The sequence below is a fragment of the Orycteropus afer genome, unplaced genomic scaffold (genome assembly GCF_000298275.1).
Source record: "Orycteropus afer afer isolate SDZICR_OR568_19922 unplaced genomic scaffold, OryAfe1.0 scaffold00250, whole genome shotgun sequence".
In the NCBI taxonomy this organism is placed as follows: Eukaryota; Metazoa; Chordata; class Mammalia; order Tubulidentata; family Orycteropodidae; genus Orycteropus; species Orycteropus afer.
This window is the reverse complement of record NW_006921837.1, coordinates 2,602,604-2,615,465: the sequence shown is the minus strand read 5'-3', so window position 1 is coordinate 2,615,465 and position 12,862 is coordinate 2,602,604.

Sequence of the window (12,862 nt, the reverse complement as noted above, 5' to 3'; positions counted from 1 at the left end):
TACAAGATTGTAAACAGAGAACCAGAGACATCAATTGACAAATGAGAACAACTACAAACAAAAACAGGGAAAAGACTGTCATTACAGAACTTCTAGGTGGTAGGGAAGTCAAGACATCTGCAAGATACAATGGACTGTTCTAAACTTGGGAAGAAAACTACAAATCACAGAGTAATCTCAAAGAAAAATGATAAACCTTCACATCAAAATGAAAAAGAGGACCAGCACAAACTCTTAGCAAATACTAAAATGATAGCAACAAAGGTAGTGATAACACGACTCATAAACAAAACGAGCTCAGCACAGAAAATTATTTGGAACAAAGAAATTTTCACCATGAAAAAGCACATAACAAAAATGACAGCAACTAATTCATATTTGCTGATAATTATGTATCTGGCAAGGGATTTATCTCTAAGATTTATAGAAAACTCCAAAGCCTCAACACCAAAGGAGTTAACAATGCAAATGAAAAATGGGCAGAAGACAATGAATAGACAATTCACCAGGGAGGATATTCAGGTGGCCAGCTAATATATGAAGAAATGTTCACAGTCATTGGCCATCAGAGAGATGCAAATGAAAACAACAATGAGATACCCTCTCACCCCAGCAATGATGGCAAGGTTCAACGAGACAGAAAATAACAAATGCTGGTGGGGATGTGGAGAGACTGGGAGTCTTATACATTACTGGTGGGACTGTGAAGTAATACAACCACTATGGAAAGTAGCATGGTGATTCTAGAAAGCTGGAATTGGAGATACTGATTGACCCAGCAATCACATTACTAGGTATATATCCTAGAGAGGTGAGAGCCAGGACAGGAACAGATATATGCACACCCATGTTCATCGCGGCACTATTTACAATAGCGAAACAATGGAAACAACCTACGTGACCATCAGTGGAAGAGTGACCAAACTATGGTGCATAGACACAATGGAATGCTATGCAGCACTAAAGAATAATGTAGAGTCTGCAAAACACCGCATAATATGGATGAACTCAAAGAACATTATGTTGAGTGAAATAAGTCAATCACAGGACAAATATAGTATTAGTTTCTTGTTGTGGATAGTCAAGGGAAGGTTTATATATGGAGGGAAACTTTCTTTGTTGGTTGCCACGGGTGGGAAGGGAGGGGAGGGAACACTGCACAAAAAAAAAAAAAAGACAAATTGACCCAGGTCCCTTTAGTTTTGTGTATTTCATTATACATAAATTGTATTTCAATGAAATGCATTAAAAAATAAAAACAACTCTTCATTGGATGTGAGTTTTCTACCCTGATGGTTAGTCATCTTGCCCGGGGCCACTCATCTGGGGCGCTTTGTACTTGGCAGGACCGGGGTTGGTCTCCTGAATCAATGTCCAGCATGAGGCCACAGTAAGCAGTATACAGCAGATGCCAGGGCAGGTAACAGGCCAGAGCTCACACTTCCCCTGCAGCTGCCTGTGAAGCCCTGTTAGCCAAGTAGTCACAGTCCCAGAGAAGGGAACACCTTTCACTCATTGGTGGCACATCCCAGGGTCCTGAGAATTTTATAATCCTGCTTTACACAATTCTGGAAAGAAGGACACTAACCTTCCTTTCCTCTGAAAAGTAAAACATGTTAAGAGTTGAGAGAGACATGAAAATATCTACCATCATACTTGTATGACTCCTAAGTAAAGAGAAAGAAACAGAAATCTGTGACATCTTTAAAAAAAAAAAGAGTAAGTTAAAATTAGTTTCATATGTTTCCTCTGCAAACTAAGCTTACGAAAATGATCATTAAATGTGTGACTCTGTTGTAGCACTGCATGTCCCTTGTATCCCGCAACTGGAGCTAACAAGCCCAAAGAGGGCCTGGAAGCACCCCAGGCTGTCCCTTCTCTGCCTCCCTTATTTCAACACAGCAGATACACTAGTCCCTAAGGCATTTGACTGCTAATCAGAAGGCTGGCGGTTCAAACCCACCAGCCATTCCTTGGAAGGAAAGCTGGGCAATCTATTTCCGTAGAGATATCTCCTCAGAAACCCAAGGAGGGGTTGCTATGAATCGGATCTGACTCAATGGCAGTGCATTGCGTTGTTGTGTTAGATGGAACTGTAACCTAAGTGATCAAAGCAGGTCTGAGGGGTGCTGTGCTGGCCAAGGAGTGGGAGCTCAATGCTCATTTCATTTTCCAGGGAAGTGTAATGCACGTGAAAATCTGGTTCAGAAGCTGTTGGCCAACGAGTAACCAGAAAAGAGCAGCGGTATGTCATCACAGTTAAGTAGTTTAAAGGCTCTTAACTGTCCTCAAACCTCCATGGCTCCCTCAATGGAAAGCTCTGCCAGAATGGCCTACATGTTGACAATCTCTAATTTCAAAAGTGTAGAAAGTGACCTTCCCATCCTCTAACACTTCCACATTTCAATAAATTGACTTAATAGGAAGATGATTGTAGCTCATTCAAGGCAAAATATTCTTTCAATGTGCATTAACCTTAGGGTTGCTAAGCAATGTCAGGACATTCATTCTGGAGAACTTTCAACATAAAGAACAATTTCACCATTCTATCACAGAAGTTCATATTCACTCTTTAAAGACCCCACTGGAAGAACAAAGCACACAATTCTCTTTTCTTGACACCAGAGAAGGGTAAGCTGTCCTGAGTAGACAGCATACTGGTTTTTCATTTGCCCCAAACCATACCACTAATGATTTCGTCTTCTTTCCAAAATCAAACCAAACTCACTGCTGTTGAGTCAGATCTGACTCACAGCGACTCCTCCTTGGGTTTCTGATGTGGTATCACTATGGAAATAGATTACCCACCCTTCCTTCTGAGGAGTGGCTGGTGAATTTGAACTGCCAGCCTTCTAGTTAGTAGTCAAATGCCTTAGGATATTTATTTAAACATGTTCTTATGAGAAGTAGGAACATTCTGAATTCTAGATGTTTTTGCACCTATAATTGCACTACACAATTCTCTGAAGTATATCTCAAAAAGTAAACCTAATGTATCAAACAGCAGAGTATACCAAAAGTGACTTCAAGCATATTTTTTTTCACTTTGAGACAAGCAAAGAGTAAAGTTCAGTGTTACACAGCCTGTTCCCTTCTAATCTCCTAAATGAACCAATGTGTCCACAGAGGCCTGTCAGGGATTGTATAAAAAGCCACTGCAGCAGTTGCAGTCCCAGCCATCTCCTACCTGGCCACTCCTGGCTCTCTGGTCCCAGGTGCCCTCCATCGGCTCTTTGCCATGGTACCTGTCTTTGCTGAGCTTTCTAGCTGTGACGCCCCTCCTAGCTCTGACTCAAACATGTCTCCAGATCATGATTCCAATCATTTGTCCTCCAGCTCTTACACTGCAACTTTAGAAAAAAGGTCATCCCTGGACCTGGTTTGGGGCTCAGAAAAATGAACCACCCCTTCTCCCAAGGACTGTGGCTCTGCCAGTACCCAATACTGGCTTTCTTACAGACTAATGCTTTCTTTGGATTCAACTTCATTATGAACTAGATGTTGGCAGATCAACATGTGATCAAGTAATCAAGAGTCAAATGCTTTAGCACCCTCATTCTATGTTGTCAAACTTTTATCTATCCATTAAAAATGCTTATATATCTACTATAACTTGAAAGCACAGAGTATGCAAAGAAAAGTTCAGAACCTCTTGGAAAACGGCTTGAAATGTACATGTTGTTGTTAGATGCTGTCATGGTGACACCACACACAATGGAATGAAATGCTACCAATTCCTGTGCCATTCCCATGATCAAAAATATACTTACCCCTGGGAAACAAACAGGTTCTAGGGGTGCAAATAGTTTGTGCTCAACTGCTAACCTAAAGGTTGGTGGTTTGAACCCATCCAGCAGTACCACTGGGTGACCTATTTCTGTAGAGATACTGCTTTGGAAACCCAAGGAGGGGTGGCTATGAGTCAAACTGACTCCACGGCAGTGAGTTTGGGAGCTCTGGTAGCGTAGTGCCTAAGGTGCTTGACTGCTAACCAGAAGGCTGGCGGTTCAAACCCACCAGCCACTCCTCGGAAGGAAGGTTGGGCAATCTACTTCCATAGTGATACTGCCTTGGAAACCCAAGCAGGGGTCGCTATGAGTCGGTCTGACTCCACGGCACATAACACATAACAGCAGTACCACAGAAGATAGGCCTGGCGGTCTGCTGTCCTTAAGATTACAGCTAAGAAAATCCTATGGGGCACAGCTGTGCTCTGTAACACAGGGGCTGCCATGAGTCAGAGTCAGCTTGATGGCAACTAACAACAACAAAATAGGTGGGGCAATGACAGGTTGGCCAAGGGTCCCACACCTGCTTTGAGGTCCATGAAGGCTATAGTGTGCACTGTGGTATCTTCTGAAAGCCCTTGTCCTGTTTTTTTCAAGACTCCAAAAGGCTCCAGGCAGCCAGCCTTAAAAGATCTTTGGACCCTGAGGGTTGATGCTCTCTCCTGTGTGTGGCTCTGGGCTAAGGATGTGGTGTCCTTGTGCTCCAGGCCATGGAGTGATAAGACTCCTTTCTATTTTTAATTGGATCCTTAAAATTACTGAGAGTTAAATAAATCAATTTTGAAAAGAAATAAAAGGGCACCACCAGGATGATATTTACTGTCTAGAATTCTTTCTAAAGGTCTCAACCAGCTGAAGCCTAATCATTTGAAAATGCCCTTTGCAAAGCAAACAATTTTATTTTTCCCAGTTTGCCTCTTGCCTATATATTTAGAAACACCTTACAGTTTCCCATCTGATACTGAAAAAAGAACTGTTTTCAGTACATTTCCTTTCCACATTCATTCTGGCATTCACTTTACCCCCCAAATCCCCCAACATAGTCTGAGAAGAGTAACTGCAACCCACAATACACTTCTCCAAATGGGCTCGGGGATTCTGCATTAGAACCACTTGAAACGGTAGAAAAATGTAGACTTCTGGGCCTTGGCACAGACCATGGAATCTAGTCTTTTATTTTACAAAATGAAAAACTGAGGTGAAAGAGGCTACCTGACTCCCCCAAGGTAACATAGCTACTTAGTAGTGGAACTTGGCCCAGAACAGCTTTTATTGGCCCTCACCTGACTATTCTGGGGATCTGTCTTTGCTGAGGTTTGGAGGGCAAATATTTTACTCTTTGCTTGTCTCAAAGTGAAAAAAAAAATGAGGAATGGAGCAACAGTAGAGGGGTTTTTAAAATGCAGATATTTGGGCCTTGCCTTAGATTTAGGGAATTAGAATCTTTAGAGAGACAAGCCTAGGCACATGTATTTTTCTGATGCACAGCTCTATTTAAGAACTGGCCCAAGACTTAAATTTCCCAATCAGGTTTTTTCTATAAAATGGTAACTGCATTGAAAAAGTAACAATTTTATAATCATCATATAATAATTATTAATAAAAACCCAAACCAAATCCACTGCTGTACTGATAAGCATACTGTCAATTTCTGGTCACTTAACAGAGTCTGGGGATGAATCAGGTATTAAGGAAATTTATTCCTAAATATATTTTCAATAATCCACTTTGATCTGGGCCTGTGGACTGACAGAGGACATGGCAGAAGTTCTCTCTGCTTATGTACAAGGGAAATAACCCAATGAGTTGAGAATCTGCTTGTTTACAAAGCAGATTAATTAAATGTTTGATTAGATAATAATAAAAAAATTTCAATAGTCTAGAAATGATACTAGTTCAGCAAGTAAATCAAGCCACAGCCAGTCAATCTGAGTTTTGGAAAGGCACAAGGCATGTGACTTTTCATGTGTAGGACCTTCTGGACTTTTTAGGACCTTCTGGACTGCACAGGTACAATAGGAAGTGTGATGAACAGGTTTGTCTCCGACTGATGGCAAAATAAACTTGGATGACCATGTAGCTGTGCCAGCCACAGAACAAAGCCTTGGGCCACCAAGAGAAAGACAGCAAGAGAGGGGCAGGGTTTTTATCAACCTTTACCCTGGACCTTTTATTAATAGATTAAACATTAGGAAAAAAAAAGTACTGGAGACAGTGAGGAGAAGGAATGGAGTTAATGGAGACACTTAGAGACACTCAGTGAATTACTTGGTAAGGCTTTTCTAGCCATAATCTTTGTAACTCCCACTAGATTACTGGGTGGGAACATGCAAATAAGGTGTGTAGAACTCCAATGTTGGGATTGGTTAGCTTTATCACGCTGCCAGGCTTAAAATGTGGTAGCATAGTGGCTAAAGCACTTGACTGCTAACCAGGAGGCTGGCGGTTCAAACCCACAAGCCACTCCTAGGAAGGAAGGTTGGGCAATCCTACTTCCGTAGTGATACTGCCTCAGAAACTCAAGAAGGGGTCGCTATGAGTCGGGGCCGACTTGACAGCACATAACAACCACCACCACCAGAGGCAGAGAGAGGGATCTCACTGCCATCAAGATAGAAGAGCTGGAGGTGAAATAGAGAGCTTCCTTGGACCCAAGGTCTCTGCAGTGGACCTCCTTGGCAGAGATGCCCCCAGCAGTGGAATCAAGAAGCCTGAGACAGAGCAGCAGGCTTCCTGGTCCACAGAGTGAGAAAACTGCATGCCATTGGGCAGGGCATGGCAGAGTGGGGTACACCTGTGTGTACCTATCAGCAGAGCTAAAAGCTCTGTAACATGCCTGAGGGGGGCAAAGATATTAATCCTTTGTTATATGTTGTCAATGTTTTCCAAGTTTGTCCAGTTTATCTTTTCAGTTTGCTTATTTCTTTTTGTCTATGGAAGTTTTAAGTTTTCATAAATTTTACTTTATCAATATTTTCCTTTATGATGTTTGAGTTTTGTGTCCTGACTAGGAAGGCATTTTCCACTGTCAGATATAGAAAGGTTTTTTTAATAGGTTTTTCATGGTATAAAATTCTACACTTAAATCTCCAGGTCACCTAAATTATTTTGGGAAAAGTAGGCATAAAGAATGAGGAAGGATATAATGAAACAAGTTTTTCCAAACAGTTGGTATCATCAAACCATAAAATAAACCACATTTTTTCCTACTGACATAAAACATCACTTTTACCATAAACTAAATTCCCAGTTTATTTGTGTCCACTTATGGACTTGCTGCTCTGTTCCATTGGTCTTCCCATTTCTTCTCTAGTTCAAAATGTATTTAATTATTATATTATATGTAATATCTGGCAGGGCTAGCACTCACTCATTTTCTTCTTTTTCACAACTGTTCAGCTATTCTCAAATGTTTCTTTCTACATATTTGAATTGGCATTGCATTTTCGTAAGACTGAATCTGTTGATTCCAGTAGGGTTTTAAAAATACCCTTCATATAGATTATCCATATTGCTTTTGCAAGTTAATACCTAGAGGTTTTATATTTTTAGTTTCTCTGTAAATGAGACTATTTCTTTAATAATATTTTGGAACTGGTGATTATTATTTTTGTGAAAAGAAATAAACAATTTTAGATAAATTTTGTAACCTGCCTCCTTACTGAATTTTCATATTTTCTAATAATTTTTATCTTATGTTTTTAGGTATATAATCTTATCATCTTCAAGTAATAATCAATTTGGCTCTTTTAGGTACTTGCACTTCTTATTTCTTTCTCTTATATAATTGCACTGGCTAGTGTCTCCAGAACAATGATAAATTATCAGTGGTAATAATGGGTTTCCTGACATTGCTTTGGATGCTTTTGGTATTTCACTGTTAAGCATGATGCTGGGCTTTGGTTTAATATACAAACATGTTGACTAGGCTACCTGCCAACAGTGACCTTGCTCTATATCTAGGAACACAGGTGGATTTAGTCTTATGACCAACCATGTGATAAACACAAGCACAACTCTAGCTGGTAGGCCTGGGCTCTCCTTCTTTTCTGTAATCTTATCACAAGTCCTGTTTGGGAATTACCTACCTGCTCAGGGGCACGTACTCCTCCAAGGGAGGAAATATTTCTGTGAAAAGCAGTCTGGAGGCCTAAGAGAATGCATGAGACAGAGTGGTCCTAGACCCAGAGCTTGTTGCCTCAGATGATATTGCCTTACTGATTTTCACTTTGATTAAATTCTTACGTATCATTGGAGATAACCAGCTCTTGGCATCTAGGAATTTTCTGTCTCCCTACTCTCTCTACCCTTTGAGCAGAAAACCACCAAACTAGGAGGTGGGGAGGGATGGCATAGTGAGTGCACACTCCCATTTACCCTGCAGCAAGTAACTCACCAAACAATGAATGAAAACAAGAAGAGACTGAGCTCTCAGAACTCTAGACAACAGCTGAGGTACTAGAGAGTCAAAGTGAGTCCGAAAGTTGGGGAGAGGAGGAACAGGGCCAGCTTAGAAGCCAGGAGATCTTACCTGCTAACATCAGATTGCAGCCATTTTAGGATGGAGTCTGAATAACACCCCAAATACAGAACACAGAAAAGAAGCTAATCAGAGAAAGTTATAGCTTGATTTATTTTAAGGTGGTGCGCATTGGCCAATGGAGTTTGCTTCCCATACAACTAGTAGGGGGTGAAGGGAGGCCATTGTGCTGCATGAGAATGCTGTTGAATCTTGCTGAGGCCCATGATGGTGGGGCACTATACCCAGGAAGAACTGCACGGGCAGCAGGGTGAGAGGAATACTTCAAATTGACAGAGACAAAAGACATGGCCCATAGCAGGATATCATGGGACAGTCTGTTCAGGGGCACCAGTGAGGGAAAGAATAGAGAGTCCTCTATCTGTGCCACAGGAAAGTAGAGCCCTTATGGCAGTGTCTCTGAACAACTAACCCCCTCATTCCACACATGTATATTGAATTCCTGACACCAAGCATCCAGAACTCCTGAACCAGCACTAAAAAAGAAACACCCCTAAGGATAAGAATGCCATCCAGTGGTTCTCAGAAGAAGACACCAAGCCTGCTGCTGCTGGCTCATTCTGACTCAGAGTGAATCTGTGGGACTGGTGGGAGCTGCCCCGTGGAGTTCCCAGGGCTGTAAGTCTTTGCAGAGGTGGCCACACCTTTCTTCTGTGGAGTGGCTGGTGAATGCCTGTCTTGGCCTTCTGGTTGGCAGCTAGGCACTTGGCCACTGTGCCACCTGGATGCCCAATCAGAAATTTCTTCCACAATAAACAGAATATAAAATTAGAAGTAAACTACTATTTTTTTTTTTTTTAAAGAAAACAAAATGGCCCAAATTCAGCAAAAGTTAGTAAAACACAAGGAATCACAAGAGAAGATGGAACAATCTAAGGCAAAACATGAAGAAGATGAAATATCTCCTATGGAAGATAGACTAGCACAGAGAATTGGTAATTTCAGACTATGGTGCTAAATATGTTTAAAGAAAGAAAAAAGCACACAGAAAGCAAAGTAGTAGAGTTCAGGAAAAAAATGGAAGATCAAAATGAGAAACTTAACAAAGGAATTGAAAACATCAAAAAACAAAGAACTAGTGGAACTGAAGAATGAAGCATCTGAATTAGAAAAAAGCAAGAGAAAGGCTCAACAACAGAGTTGAACAGACAAAGATAGAATAAGTCAACTAAAAAACCAAAATAACTGAACTCATCAGGTATTAAGAGAAACAAGACAAAAGAACAAAGAAAAGTGAACAAACCCAAAAGGAAATGTGGGATTCAATTAAGAAATCTAACATTAGAATTATTGGACTCTCAGAGTGCCATGGAAACAATAAAGCCACAGAAACAATTTTCCAAGAAATAATCAGACAACTTCTCAGACCTGAACAGAGAACCAAGACTGCAAATACAAGAAGCTACATGAATCCCATTCAGAAGAGACACAAAAAGAGCAACTCCACAACATATCCTAATTAAATTCTTGAAAACCATTGACAAGAAGAGAATTCTGAAAGGAGCAAGAAAAAATGCAACATAGTAAGGGTCTTCCATGAGAAGCAGTGTGGATTTCTCCCAAGGAACTCTAGAGGACAGAAGACAATGGAGCAACACATATAAAATACTAAACCAAAACAACTGCCAAGCAAGAATTCTTTACCTAGCAAAGTTGTCATTCAAAAATGAAAGGAAATTTCAAGACATTCCAATCAATCAATCAATCAATCAATCAATAAAATAAAAAAACACACACCCCAGAAGCTCTGGGACTTTCCCACTACCATGCCATCTTTGCAAGTATTACTTAAGGGAGTACTCCAAGAAAAGACAAGAGCTTTAAGAAGTACGAAGTAAAGTTACTGAATATAAGTTATATATTAATATTAATGGAGACATAACAAAAATGAGGGAAGGAGGAGTCTATCAGGAATAGATATATTGAGTTAAGGTTGTATGTTAACCATTAGCTCATATATTAAACATTGTAGTTATAAGTAGTATTATGTAACATATGTGATATGTTACAAGACAAGAAGGAACATAGCAAAAAGGTTCATCATAAGTAAGTACCTAAATACAAACAAAAACAGAAAAATCTGAATAAAAAGACAAAGAAGATGCAAAACACTGAATCAAATAGTAAAATGAGTGAGGTAATCACTTTCTTTTCAGTAATAATCTTAAACATATGAAAAGATGCTCATGATCATTAGCTACTGTTGATGTTGTTATGTGCCGTTGAGTTGGACCCAACTCATAGCAACTGTTCCTTGGGTTTCCGAGGCAGTATCACTATGGAAGTAGATTGCCCCATCTTCCTTCTGAGGAGTGGCTGGTGGGTTTGAACTGCCAGCCTTCTGGTTAGCAGTCAAGTGCCTTAGGCACTATGCTACCAGAGTTCCTCATTAGCTACTAGAGAGATGCAAATCAAAACTACAATGAGATACCATCTTTCCCTAACTAAAATAAACACTAATTTAAAAACAAAAACGAAACAAACAAACAAAAAAAAACAGATAGCAATAAATGTTGACAAGAATGTAGGAGACTGGAACCCTTATCTATTGCTGATAGCAAACACTATGGCACTTTCTCCAAAAACTAAAAATATAACTACCTTATGATCCAGCAATCCTACTCCTATGTATATGCTATGTTGTCATCAGGTATCACTGAGTCAGTTCTGACTCATAGCAACCCTATGTATAACAGAATGAAACACTGCCTGGTCACCCTGAGCCATCCTCACAATCATTGTTATGTTTGAGCAATTACTGCAGACACTGTGTCAATCCATCTTGTTGGGGATATTCCTTTTTCTCACTGACCCTCTACTTTACCAAGCATGATGTCCTTCTCTGGAGATTTATCCCTCCAGATAACATGTTCAAAGTACGTGAGATGAAGTCTTGCCATTCTCACTTCTAAGCATCCTGGCTGTACTTCTTCCAAGACAGATTTGTTTGTTCTTCTGGAAGTCCATGGTATAATTAATATTCTTCGCCAATACCGTAATTCACAATTCTTCAGTCTTCTTTACTCATTGTCCAGTTTTCACATGAATATGAGGTGATTAAAAATGCTATGGCTCTGGTCAGGCACACATTAGTCCTCAGTGACATCTTTTCTTTTTAACACTTTAAAGAGGTCTTCTGCAGCAGATTTGTCCAATGTATCTTTTCATTTCTTGATTGCTGCTTCCATAAGTATCGATTGTGGATTCAGGTAAAATGACACCCTTGACAACCACAATCTTTTCTCCATTTATCATGATGTTTATTGGTCCAGTTTTGAGGATTTCTGTTTTCTTTATGTTGAGATGTAATCCATACTGAAGACTATAGTCTTTGATCTTCATCAGTAAGTGCTTCAAGTCATCTTCATTTCAAACAAGCAAGGTTGTGCCACCTGCATATCACAGGTTGCTAATGAGTCTTCCTCTAATCCTGATGCTGCATTCTCCTTCATATAGTCCAGCTTCTTGGATTATTGAATAAGTATAGTGAATTGATACAGCCCTGACACGCATCTTTTCTGACTTTAAACCATGCAGTATCTCCTTGTTCTGTTTGAAAAACTGCCTTTTCATCTATTTACAGGTTTTTCATGAGCACAATTAAGTGTTCTGGAATTCCCATTATTCATATTAGCAAAATTTGTTATGATCCACACAGTTGGATGTCTTTACATAATCAATAAAACACAAGTAAACATCTTTCTGGTATTTACTGCTTTTAGCCAAGATCCATCTGACATCAGCAATGATATTTCTCCTTCATGTCTTCTTCTGAATTGGACTTGAATTTCTGGAGTTCCCTGTTGATATATCATCGCAACAATTTTTAAAATTATCTTCAGCAAAATTTTACTTGTGTGTGATGTTAATAATTAAACTTTCCACATTCTATTGGATTACATTTCTTTGGTACAGGCAAAGATAAGCATCCCTTCTAGTCCATTGGCCAGGTAGCTGTCTTCCAAATTTCTTTTTTTTCCCTTTTAATGCATTTTATTGAAATATAATTTATGTACAGTGAAATACGCAAAACTAAAGTGACATGGGTCAATGCATTTTTTTTCTGCAGTGTTTCCTCCCTTCCCTTCCCCTCCCAACCCTGGCAACCAATAAAGAAAGTTTCCCTCCATATATAAACCTTTCCTTGACCCTCCACAACAATGAACTAATACTATATTTGTCCTTCTGTGATTGACTTATTTCACTCACCATAATGTCCTCCAACTTCATCCATATTATGTGGTGTTTTTCAGACTCTACATTATTCTTTAAATCTGCATAGCATTCCAGTATATGTATGTACCATAGTTTGGTCATCTACTCTTCCACTGATGGGCACATAGGTTGTTTCCATCTTTTTGCTATTGTAAATAGTACTGTGATGAACATGAGTGTGCATGTATCTGTTCCTATCCTGGCTCTCACTTCTCTAGGATATATACCTAGTAATGGGATTGCTGGGTCAAATGATATCTCCAATTCCAACTTTCTAAGCAATTGCCATATTGCTTTCCACAGTGGTTGTGTCACTTCA